The sequence below is a fragment of the Parasteatoda tepidariorum genome, chromosome 10 (assembly GCF_043381705.1).
Source record: "Parasteatoda tepidariorum isolate YZ-2023 chromosome 10, CAS_Ptep_4.0, whole genome shotgun sequence".
Taxonomy (NCBI): domain Eukaryota; kingdom Metazoa; phylum Arthropoda; class Arachnida; order Araneae; family Theridiidae; genus Parasteatoda; species Parasteatoda tepidariorum.
In genome coordinates, this window is record NC_092213.1 from 8,136,667 (window position 1) to 8,149,929 (window position 13,263).

A 13,263-nucleotide genomic window follows, 5' to 3' on the forward strand; every position below is an offset into this window, starting at 1 on the left:
GTTACGAAATCAGACACAAAAACATACTTTCTCTGAATGAGCATAACATTCATTAGACGGATTCGAATTTCTAACTCCCATAATATAGGATGTAGCCGCAGTCTAGGAAATACGGTCCCAATAGTTTGATTAGGATAGAGCTTCAAAGCTTGGACCCCGTAATGTTAATTTAACTTTTCGGATTTTTTCCTTATATCTCGAGAACTTTTTAAGCGAATTGAAAAACTTGTGTGCACAATTATAAAATTCGTTTATCCAACAGTAATTCCATGCAAAAATAAATTTTGTCAAATATTTTTTTTTTTCATTAATTTTTTTTATTATTTTATTCAATAAAGGTTCCAAAAAAATTTGATTGTAAGGTATATAGTTTTTTCACGATTTTAAGAAGTGTAAATTTATATGGCGAAATCTTAAAATCTCAGCGAAGTGGGTTGAATAGTCTCTGAGAAATTGTATTTTATATATCCGACTTCTTTAAAATTCAATTTCTCGGGAACTATTTGACCGATTTTGTACTTCGCCATGTTCATTTACATACTTTGAAATGATGTAAAATGTCGTATACCTTGCAATTCAAAATCTTTTCCACTATTATTAAATAAAATAATAAAAAAAATTATTATTTAGAATTGCGTACACAAATTTTTCAATCCGCTCAAGAACTTCTCGAGATATGGTGAAATACACAAAAAGTAAAATTAACATTTCCCAGATTGTGGTTACCCGCTATACTTTGGGGGTCAAAAATCCGAATCCGTCGAAAAAATGGTGTGTTTATTCTGAGAAAGTACGTTTTTGTGTCTTATTTCGTAACTTAATATATCGTCTACACTTATTCATTAGAATATTTGAGGTCACTCCCTCAAACCATTAAGAATAAGTCCTAGAACGTGAAGATCCGATCATTAGATCAAAAGTTAGTCAGGGTGGTCTGTGTTTTTATTTATTTATTTATTTTTCCTTACAAAAAGTACAATCTGTACATTATATTAATTAAATAGAACACATTTAAGAAAATGCATAGAAAAACTTTAAAAAAATGCAGTAGTATTCATTATTTGTATTATATTACAGTGCCCATAGAACAATTTTCATAGATAAAAGTAAAACAAATAATTTTTTAGTTGCTTTACATGCTGATTTCGTTCAAAATCAATATTAAATTTTCAAAAACCAGCATTTGTCACAAACTTTTTTAACGTAATATTTTTGAATATTTTTTAAAAAGAATCTTGCGTAATGATTATATTGATCGTTGATAGAAATCTGTTCATTCAATTCCATATTATAAAACATAAGAACATTTTCTGTGGTAACTTGCGCGCAATACCGAAGAAAAATTTAAAAATAACGGAAGTACAGACATAACATTCTGTTGAAATTCTTACAACATTTTGAACCATTATACTGTCCAACAAGTATACATGCTGCTTTTCAAAAAGTTTGCTTCAAAGCTTTAACTTTAATAGGAAAAAGTCTCTGGGTATTCAAATAACATGCAAACACCAAAAAATCCCCTATCTATCAATCATCTATATAAAATCATCGATATATAAAATTATCTATATAAAATCATCTATGTGAAGAAGCACTTCAGTTCTCTGACTCAATTTAACCTATGATTCAATCTTGATAGTTCGACAGCCTAACTCTAAATATGAAAATCAATTAGTGGGGACTATATTTAAATTCCTGAATTCAGATATAAAAACGTATAGTTTCTCTGAATAAATTTCTTTCCGCTACATATTTGACTTTCTGACCCTTAAAATATGGGCATACATACAATATGGGAAATGGAGTCCCAATATAGAGAAGTGTGGTCAACATTATTTTTGCTCAATGTAAAGTATATGATAGGAAAAAAATAATTATAATCAATTATTTTTCATGTGGTATTATGTTTAGATCAGCATGTCTTTTATAACCATGTGCCAATATTTTTTAATTCGCTACATTAGTTCAGAAGTATCATTAATTATCAGAAAGTAGAACGAAAATTTCAAAGAGTGAAAATAACACTAAGATGGACCCAAATTTTCGACCCATCTTTGGCTTATTTTTTGGGATTCTATGTTCTCAATTGCTGCAATCTCGTAAGGGTCTGATATTCAAATCTGTATCATAGAAATCATGTTTACTTAGAATAGTACGATTTTGTCATAGAAAATATCCTTATCACTTATCGATAAGCCTATTCAATCTTATGTTCTGGAACCATTAAGATTGACTAATAGTGAATGAAAATCCAATCATCAAGTAACTCGTTATATTCAGGTAGTTAAATTTTTTGTCCAATGTTTCATTTATTTAGTGAGCTAGGTGTATAATTCTGTCTTCTTTTTGTTTTAGCCTATAAGTTAGTAAGATTTTCATATTTTTCTTTTCAAAAAGCGTCTATTTAACATTTTAACTTAAAAACACTGATACTATTTTACACATTCTGCTGTATTTCCTATAGCATAATTTCAGTGTAAAAAAACATATCTCAGAAGGTTTTAAACTTTTCTAATTTTAAACTACTTCAATTCAATATTCAAAAATACGAAAACACACTGAATTGCTTTCATGATCAATGCTGCACCAATTATCATAAATTCAATCACCGTGACATCTTCTCAAAAATCATGATTGGCATTCATAATAAGCATGGTGAATTTTTACGTTTCTCCTAAACGACTAAATACCTATTCTCTGTCAATTTGGTTTTTAAGTACATAGCTACATTTTTCTTTGTCTGAGTTTGTACGTACGAATTACCAAATATAATTAAGCGTCATTTGCGTCGTTGTCAATTCATGCATAAAATTTTCTTTTAGTACGTTGCATATTTCTTTAATTGGTGTCTATTTGCCAAAAATAATTAAGCATAATTGTCGATAATAATATTTACACGATTTTTACAATTCCCTTAAACAGATAAGTTCCTTTTTTCTAGAAATTTTGCTTTTTGGTGCATAGCTTTTGTTTATTTCAATTTGAATCTATTACTAATATTAATTAAGCAAAATTGGCGTTAATAAAAGTTTAAAGATTTTATTACGATTCTTCTCTTTACGCTTTAGTACCTTTTCTGCATCAATTTTGCTTTTTTTTTTAATACAACTTTTTTTTAATTAGCACCTATTAGCAAATTAATTAAGCATTGGCATCAAAGATGGAAGGGTGAATTTCTATGTTTTTTTTAAATAACTTTGTAACTTTTTTTCCACACGTTTCACTTCTAGTAAAGAGATTCTTTTTTTATTTCAATTTGAATGTAATACCAAAATTATTAAGTATCTTCACAACAATACAACTATACTAAGATTCCTTTGAGTGTTGAAATTATTAATTTCTTTTTACTCTGAGTTTTTAATTTTCATTAATCCTCCTCATCGTCATCCAACCATCTTTTCCATCCAACCATCCATCTGTCGGTGTTCATCCGGTAAATGTGATCCAATCACTTCAGTCTTCTTATTTTTATGTCAGTGACTACCGTGACTATAGTTTGTCTACGGTAAGAACTCTCCCCACCACAAAGTCTGAGACTGTCTGCTGCTATGGAAACAAGAATAGCGCATTTCAAGGAGGGACAGGGTAGCTTCTTTACTCTCTAGGACTAACACAATAGAAGAAAAAAATTCCCTTTCTCTCGCCGACCCTAGCCAACACCTGTCCTAAACAGTGACCCCACACCCCTATTTGAAATAGTTATACCTCGTTACCATACTCACCGCCATGGGTCCAGACGTATGGCTAGGGGAGTTCTTACTTTAGGCAAACTATGTGTTTTATGGATGGTTGACTGATTGTCAACAATAACAACCTACCTAAAACAGGAAGAAAATTAGAAAACTTCCGCTGTATCCCTCCGCTTATGTTATGCTTACGAGGCGATGTGTGAACAGGCTTAATATTCCAGGAAGTTTCATCATTGGGACTTGTGTTTAAATTTACACGTAATTTTTGCCATTCCTAATAGTTTTCTGAAATTTATAAATTCCAGCAGATCGTGAGCCTAAAAAATTTAGCAAATTTAATATCACAGCGTAAAGAAGTGTAAGATCAGCCACGTTTTGAGTGTTATGACTAGAGCCCGGATTTTGATGACCTAAAAAATCTCAATTAATGCCCTTAAAAAGTGCAAAAAATGCCCTTAAAAAGTGCAAAAAATGCCCTTAAAAAGTGCGAAAAATGCCCTTAAAAATGCGAAAATTGCGCTGAAAATGCCTTATGACATGACTTAAATAAAGTAAAAATATTGAACTAAGACAATGTTTTACTCTTTAAAATTATTACGAGTCATTTCAAAAAATATAAAGCAGTGCAATACTTATTCATTAAAGTTTGAAAAATATGTTTTATATCCTAAAATAACAAAAAAAGGGAAAATATNGGGGAGTTGTAATGAGGCTTTTTTTTGGTGCCGTGTAAGAGAAATATCTATATAGATTATTCTTTTTAAGCATAGGTTTCTTGGTTGTAAGGTTTCTTTGTTTCACCAGTGTAGTAAAAACAAAAGGAATTAGAATAAAAACTGCGCGTGAATAATCTCAATATTTAAATTAGTCATTTTCTGAAATTCATGTTTATGAAGCATTTTGTTTAGGGTATTGAACAAAATATATCAGACACTAAATTAATAGGCTATTGGCTTAATAAAGAAAATATAGTAATAGTTCTTTTTTTTCAGAAAAGAAAAACTATACTTTCATATTATTAACATTACATGCTTAATTCTTTAAACATTATAAGTCTTAACGAGCTTGAAATTCATGCTCGTTAAAGCATTTTGATTAGAAAATTAAACACACGAGTCAGATATAAACTTTGACGAGGTTGAAATAAAAGGTAATTTCCAGAATTTCAGCACTTGTTTCATCGATTTGTTGTGAAAATATATTGACTCCTTAGTGAATTGAAACTTTTGGGATTTTAAACCTTTTCCATCGAACCTTTTGATCAGGAGAAAAGTAACATTTTTAATATTCAGATCTGAGCCAAGAACCAATTCGTTTTAGTTTGTTTGGTGTCTTTTAACGCCAAAACAATAATTATAATCAGGTTTTCCTAAAGTTGAAAATGAAACACCTTAAAGTAGCAAATATCTACCTCTCCATAGATGTAAAATTAAACACCTCAGGTTGATACATATATACCTCTGGAGGTATATTTATTAAGGTATATTTGAGGTTAATTTTGAGGTATTCATTTCCACTCTTTTCAACCGAAGACTTTTGATATTTGGCTAAGTATTGGATAATAATTTGAAATCCTTAGCGCAGGCTCTGAATACACGGTCACCAGCAGAACACTGAAGTAAAGCATCACTGACTGCGGTCAGTAAGCTGGTGGGTACTTGATCAGCCTGCGTAGGGACCGAGGGTGCGCTGTATCGGTCCTTGTTAAACTGCTCAACCTTAAAGTGCTCGACTTCACGCGCAAGTCATCGGGTTATCAAAGCAGGAGAGTCATCTCCTCTGAAGAGGATCAAAATTGCGATGGCATGTCTTCGGATCATCCTCAGGGATGTTTCAAAGACTGTTAGTCATTATTTGAAGAAGAAAAAACGGTGCACAGTGGGCTATTAGCGGCGGTCTGGGAAACATCCCTGAGGATGATCCGAAGACATGCCATCGCAATTTTGATCCTCTGCTGAGGGGATAAGCTAAACAGGAGAAAATATTAAAAATAAATAATAGATATTAGAAACTACATTTTTCAAGAAAACTGAAAAGGAGAAAATAGTTTCATTTTTGTAAGATTTAAAAAGAAAAACGTAGATCGTGTCACTATCTTCATCAATTTCCATCACCAAATAAAATTCTCCCATATCTTCCAAAAATGATGAGTTCTACTTTTTAGTTTCAAATTTGATAAAAATGTTATTATTTTTCCCCTTTTAATAAAAATGAATAAATAGTAGTTTGAAACTTTTAATTTATTTTTTAATTTCATTTCGGAGTCAAAGAAAATTGGAACAGCTTTTCACAAAATAAAGATAAATCGCTGATGTCAGTTTCAGTTCTTTATTCATTTCATTTAAGATCTAAACAAGGTTTCCTCGGCGTTGTTTAAAGATAGATAATCGCATTTCTCTCTAATGGGATGTTATCTTCCAAATTGCGAGGAAATTAAATCTCGCAGGTACGTGCACTAACCGGTTTATTTTTCAAAATGTGGGACTTTATAAATTAACGTCGCAAAATGCTTTTGGTCGGAGGCTCAAATTAAAATCGATTGAATGAGAGGGATATAAAAGGCAATCGCATAAAAAGCTATTTCGTCAGTGGAGTTATTGTTTTTTTGTTTGAATTCTCGTAATACGTAAAAATAAAACAAATCAGAAATACTATTAACGCATTTTATTCCGTTGACGCATATAGAATAATGGAAATTGACAACTCTGTATTTTTCGAAGTCATATAATTCATGCTGATTTTGAAAATACAATAAATATTTTCGAAGGTGTTGCTACCTCTACTAAAAGCAAAATTGGCCAACTTATAAAAAAATATATGTATATGAATACATTATAAGTGTGTACATTTAAATATATATTGCCATTATGCTATATCTTCCTTTGCATATTAGAAAAAAAAGTTTATCTAATATTTTTACTAGGTATATATCTGTTCTTTGTACTTAATGTACTTTGAATAAAATGAAAAAAAATTAATGGCTCAGTGTTGATCAAGCCTACGAAAGCATGCATAAAACTGAAAAACTCATGCCGACACAAACTAAATCTATTTTTATTTATTTATTTATTATTATAACTATATTTATAACAATATTTATGATTAAAGATTAACTATATTTATCATTAAAGATGAACTATAGTTAGTATAATATGGTATATTGCCATTATTCGGGGTCAACCATAGAAGGAGATTTATAATTAACCATAATCAACCATTTCTTCTGGTAAAACCTTTCGTTGAATCGTGAGCAGGGTATATAGTAGAGGGAGTACTGGGGGAAAATACGAACTCTCACTGATTTTTCAATAAATTCCTACTTTTTCGTCAATTTTGCAGATTTCTTTATTTTATTTATTTTTTTTATTATTTTTTTCTTGATGGTAAAATTTGTCTAAAGATTGTGAAAAATATTAAGCTAAGCACAAGTAACACTACGATTAAAATCCGAAATAAGACTTCTGGATTACTACTTCGTCTTTCGATTTTGCTTTGCTCCGAAGCTTTTTAAAATACTCTCTCCTTTGTCGTACTATTCACAAAATGCCTTGTGCTATTTACCATTCAATTTTTAAATCCATTTAACTTATGAGAACATATAATATCTACTAAAGAAAATTGTCAAAATTTCGCAGCCTTTTATTTTTATTTGTGTCATAGTTCGAAATTTTTTAAATCGGTTTATGATTTTTCGAAAAATATAAAATTTAAAAAAAATCTTATGAATGGTAAAATTACTTGAAAATTTAAATACAAATTTCAATAATAACCCATACAGCACAATTTATCCTGTTGACGTTCGGAATTCGTCCACCTCATCCATTAGACGTCGTAGATCAAATATCGACATCTATTAGACATTTTCTTATAGCTTATTTATGGATGATATACAATGGCTTAAGATAACTATAGATAACTATGGTCTTATAGATAACTATGGTAGATGTAATGTAGATGGATAAAACACACGGAAGACGTCTATGAAATAACTACAAAAAAACGTATCTTAGAATGCTTCTCGTAGAGGAAAATTGGACGTAATAACGTGACCACGATGACGTGACGTGACGTGAGATGAATAACTTGATGAATAAAAACACATTTAGTGAATACTATTTACATTAAGGTTTAGTCNGCTTTTAAAGCGCTTGTGAAAAATTTTACTTCTTTGCCACCATTCCTTATATACCCCTCTCTTACACTATCGTCATTGTAACGTACTACCAGCGTCATCTAGTGGTTTCCTGTAATTTGCATATTCTTCTTCAGGATGAGTGTGATAATTCTACAGGTGAAATTTTAATTTTAGAGTTTGATTTCCTTGTGATTCTGATTTATCCTTAATTTATGGACATGAGTGCAGATGGATAAAACACACGGTAGACGTCTATGAAATAACTACCAAAAAACGTATCTTAGAATGCTTCTCGTAGAGGAAAATTGGACGTAATAACGTGACCACGATGACGTGACGTGACGTGAGATGAATAACTTGATGAATAAACACATTTAGTGAATACTATTTTAGTCTCGCAGTGGACTGATCGTAAAGACACGGTTCCCAGTTGAACAAAGTCAAGCATCAGTAAGCGGGTGGGGAATAACTTTGATCAGCTTGCTCAGGGACCGAGGGTGCCAGGTATCAGTCCTCGTTCAACTGTTCTACCGTAAAGTGCTCGACTTCGCGCGCATTTCGTGGGGCTACCAAAGCAAGGGAGCCATCCCCTCTGCAGAGGATCGAAATTGTGATGGCACGTCTTCGGATCATCATCAGGGAAGTTTCATAGACTGTCGCCAATAGCCCAATCTGCAGTTCTAGTGTGACATAAATAAAATACTTACTTACCTACATTACGTAATCTGGTATCAAATATTTAAGATGCGTATTGCACAAAAGCAAAATAAAAAATACAGCAAGAAAGGCAGTTCCAAAATTAATTATTTTTCCAGATCCACATAAATAATACTTACTTTTTCCGTAATGGAGTACCTACAGGTGACGTAGAGTGGGTATCTCGAGCCTAATTGGTTGTTAAAACGTGTTTTTGTTTACGTTAGCAACTGTTCTTTCCATTCTATTTCTAGTTAACACTTGCCCGGTCAAGTATCACTCCTCTCAGGTAATACATTCTATAATCCTTCACAAAGATTCTTTCACAATGATTTCAATTCTTTCACCGTACATTTCTTACTTACCCAAAGACAGGCACGAAACCAAGAAAACAAGCAAACTAATTATGCATTAAAGTTGCCAGGTTCACAAAACAAAAATATATCACTTGTTACAATAAAATAAATAAACGAATAATAAATCTAAGAAGGAATTATATTTCAACTTATTCAATGTGCGATATGGCGCTGTATTTGATTAACTTCACGTTAATCGTTTTCACATTCGAACGTATGAGGAAAAACTTAACTCAACTTTGAATCGCCATTTTGTTCATTGACGTTCAGTTGTTCGCTGACGTTACATGTGAGGTTACATGTGTGGGCATGTTTGATCTTCTTCTTCTCGAAGTAAGTACCCATTTGCAAACGACTCGCTTTAGTAACTTTTTGTTCGATAGTACCGAACCATAGTAACGATCGTTTTTGGTGTTCTAAAAGCTTCAATGTTTAGAGTAGGTTATTATGGTACTGAGTGCAAGAATTTTTCGAGTTTAATGCGATAAATGAGTAATTTGCTATTATAATTTAATTGAGAAGCATCATTTAAGCTAATATACTGTTGCCTTAAGTTATTTTCATGAAATTTTATTTGTTAAGTGCCTATCGTTTGTTCGTCTACATTCTGTATTTGTCGTAAAATAAAGTGTCGCATGATTATTTCTTGATAATCTACTTCGATGTTTACCTCATTTAGGACCATCTGGCGTTCACTATAGGACTGTTAAATCTACATTTTATAAACGATTTATTAGAGTGAAGATTTGTTCTTTATTCATGTGACTTCTGAAAATATTGATGGAAGAAAAATATTGATCGAAATCTCGATCACAGTAACGAAAACTATTCTCTAAAGTTTGCTGTGATAAAGAAGTGGCTAAAAAGATAAATAAGAGACTTAAAAGATAAAGAGGAGAGAAAAAAGATAAAGAAGAGTCTAAAAATATAAAGAATAGACTAATGATAAAGAAGATATTAATTTAAACAGTGGTGACAAGTTAATTAAGCTTAAACTTATTGAACAAAAAGCGAACTTATTGAAAGACACTGAAATGAAAATCAGAGATAATTAGTGAAGTTGATGACTCAACATGCGAAACTGAAATTGATGAATCGGAAACACATATTGATCGTTGGCGTCTTCTAGAATTTAAACTTTTAAAATAAGCAAATTTTGAGAAAGAAGAATTCCTATTTGATGATAATGCTTTGTCAGTAAATACGTAGTAACTTCCAGTTTTTATTGGAAATACCAGAAACTGGTTACATTTTTGAGGATAATTTCAAAAAATTGATAAAGTTCCCAATTGGACAGTTGTGATAAATTTTTGTATCTATCACATGCCATTCGTGAAAGGAAGAATTGTTGAGGAGTCGATTAAAAGTTTTCTTAAAGGTAGCTATGGAGATAGCTATGAAATATAGCTATGATATAGTGGAGATAGCTATGAAAAAGCTATAGGCCAACTTAATTAGCTGTTCATTCAAGTTTATGTGAGAGATCTACTTTCTCTTGTCCTCCAAAAAGATTGCAATCAAAGAAAATCATTGAGAGTTCTCTGTGATTTCTTAGAGACTAAATTACGTTAGAGTGGAGATCTTAGGCGTAACCAAAAGTGGGGCGAGGAGTTAACGGGAACGTCAACCGTCATCTATAGAAAGGTACCCCAACATAGAATCGACCTAACACGTCTTATATACTAGTGAATTGATGTTTAATTTTCGTAGTGGTAGTTACGCCACAATACTCTCCCACCAGAATTTTATCTGTGATAGAATTCGATGAATGTATGCCACTAGTTGATTCATTGCTGTTTTTTGTGAGAAGCCGGGGGAGCTGCATTAAGACCACCGTACTTTTGCTGATTGTAAGAGCTATATTAAGATCACGGTCGTGGTCGCTCCCGTGTTGCCTTAAGCAGTCGAGTGTATATGTTGTGTGTGATTGAAACTGAGCAGCAACAGCGTTAGGAGGTGGATGATGTTGCTGTCACAAGTAGCAAGTCAACTGTTCAATGTGTTCCAACCATCGAAGTAGGCGTTACTGTCGACGTAGGCGTATTCATATCGAGGTGGGCGTTTCTGCCAAATTAGGCGTGTTCACATCACGTCCGAAAGTCCCCAATGTGGGCGAGGAGTTAACGACCGTCATCTATGAAAAGGTATCCCAACATAAAATCGAGTTAACACGTCTAATATAGTAGTGAATTGATGTTTAATTTTCGTAGTGGTAGTTACGCCACACCAGACATAAGTATGCCATGTTGTGTGTGATTGAAACTGAGCAGCAACAGCGTTAGGAGGTGGATGATGTTGCAGTCACAAGTAGCAAGTCAACTGTTCAATGTGGACCAACCATCGAAGTAGGCGTTACTGTCGACGTAGGCGTATTCATATCGAGGTGGGCGTTTCTGCCAAAGTAGGCGTGTTCACATCACGTCCAAAAGTCCCCATTGTAGGGCGAGGAGTTAACGACCGTCATCTATGAAAAGGTATCCCGACATAAAATCGAGTTAACACGTCTTATATAGTAGTGAATTGATGTTTAATTTTCGTAGTGGTAGTTACGCCACACCAGACATAAGTATGCATCCATTTTGTTCCCCATGATAATGAGAGAAAAAAGAATCTGTGGAAGTTTAAGTCAATAATGTGTATTTTTTATAATAAAAAATTTTATGTTGTAGCCAGTTTTATCGTATTTAGAGAAAAAATCAGAATTTTTTGTAGGCTTCTGATTTGTAACTTAATTTTAAAATACATCACTTCTCTAAGTATGATTACATTAAGTTAATTAGATTCACTAATTCTATTAAACTTTGTCTAGATAATTGACAAAATGTTAAAAATGCTTATCAGTTTATGTATTTATTCATTAAGTCAAATAGTCAAAAACAAGCAAATAGTCATCAATCAAATAGTCAATATCATCATATAAGCGATTTTTACTGTTTTACCTTAAACCGTAAATATATTCTTTTTAAAGTTCATATTATTAGCTACAAGAGAAATCATGATTTAAAAAAAAAATTGAATGCTAATCGTATCACATTTATAGGTTAAAAGCACTATCTGAATTCAAAAATGTAGCGATTGAGACGATTTTTTTCTCATTCATTGAGAAGTTAGGAGGTTGAAGAATTTTATAAATCATCTTAAACATTCGATTTCCTTATTTAACAAAACAAAACAAAAGCAGGTCATAAAGAAAACAAAAAACAGTGCATTTGCTCATGTATAACTAAAAAGTTGCAAAGACGTTTTGTACCGCAGTGGACAGATCGTAAAGACATGGTTTCCAGTAGAACACCAAAGTCAAGCATCACTGGCTACTGTCAGTGAGCGGGTGGGTGACCACCTTGATCAACCAGCCTGCGTAGGGACCGAGGTTGTGCTTTATCGGTCCTCGTTAAACTATTCTACCGTAAAATTTTCGAATTTGCGCAGAGGTCGTCGGGCTATCATAGCAATGGAGCCGTCTCCTCTGCAGAGGATCGAAATTGCGAGGGCATGTCTCCGAATCATCCTCAGGGATTTTCCAGACCATCGCCAATAGCCCATTGTTCAACTCTAGTGTGACGTAAATAAAGCATCCACTTACCTCAAAAAAGTTTTAGTGAAGCCGTGTAATGAACATGTTCTTGTATATCGCTCATATACAAACTCAGCAATTTAATATTTTGCATTTTTAAGTCCGTTATATATGTAAGAAGGAATGAAATTTTTAAACTTCTACATCTATTGAGGGCATAAATATGCAAAATACCAAATTACAGAATTCGTATATGAACGATATACAAAGAGCATGTTCGTTACACCCTTCCAGCAGATAAGGAATAATACCTCTGACAGTCAATGAGACGTTCATCCATACATAAGCTATGGATCAAGTTGTCCATATCTCATCCACATAAAAGCTATGGTGTATGTCTGATGGACGGCTTTTAGGAATCTATTGGAAATTCCCTAGATCAAATATGGATGTCTTGTAGATGTCCACCTGGCGATCACGTGGAGCTTGAATTTCGTGGATGTTTGTGATGAATCGATTCTAGTGGACATCCACTGGGTTATTTTGCGCTATACGTTTCTGTAAATATCAGATAAAAATAGATTATATTTTATCAGAAAAGAGAAGTTAACCCTTTGAGTGCTTGTTCCGGCTTTTTTTCCAAGCTTCTTGCTGCAAGCTTCTTTTGCATCATGAAATAGGCTGCCCCCATGTTATTTAATGGGAGAGGGTGCGTAGCTGGGAAAAATACCGCACCATTTTACCCAGTGGCTCAGCGCTCGTAGGATTAATTTTTTTAATGTTATTTTTAATGTTTAATGTACGTATGTTTTAATGTTTTATGTATTTGAATGTTCTTTTTAAATATCTGAAAAATGCAATTACACTGATTTG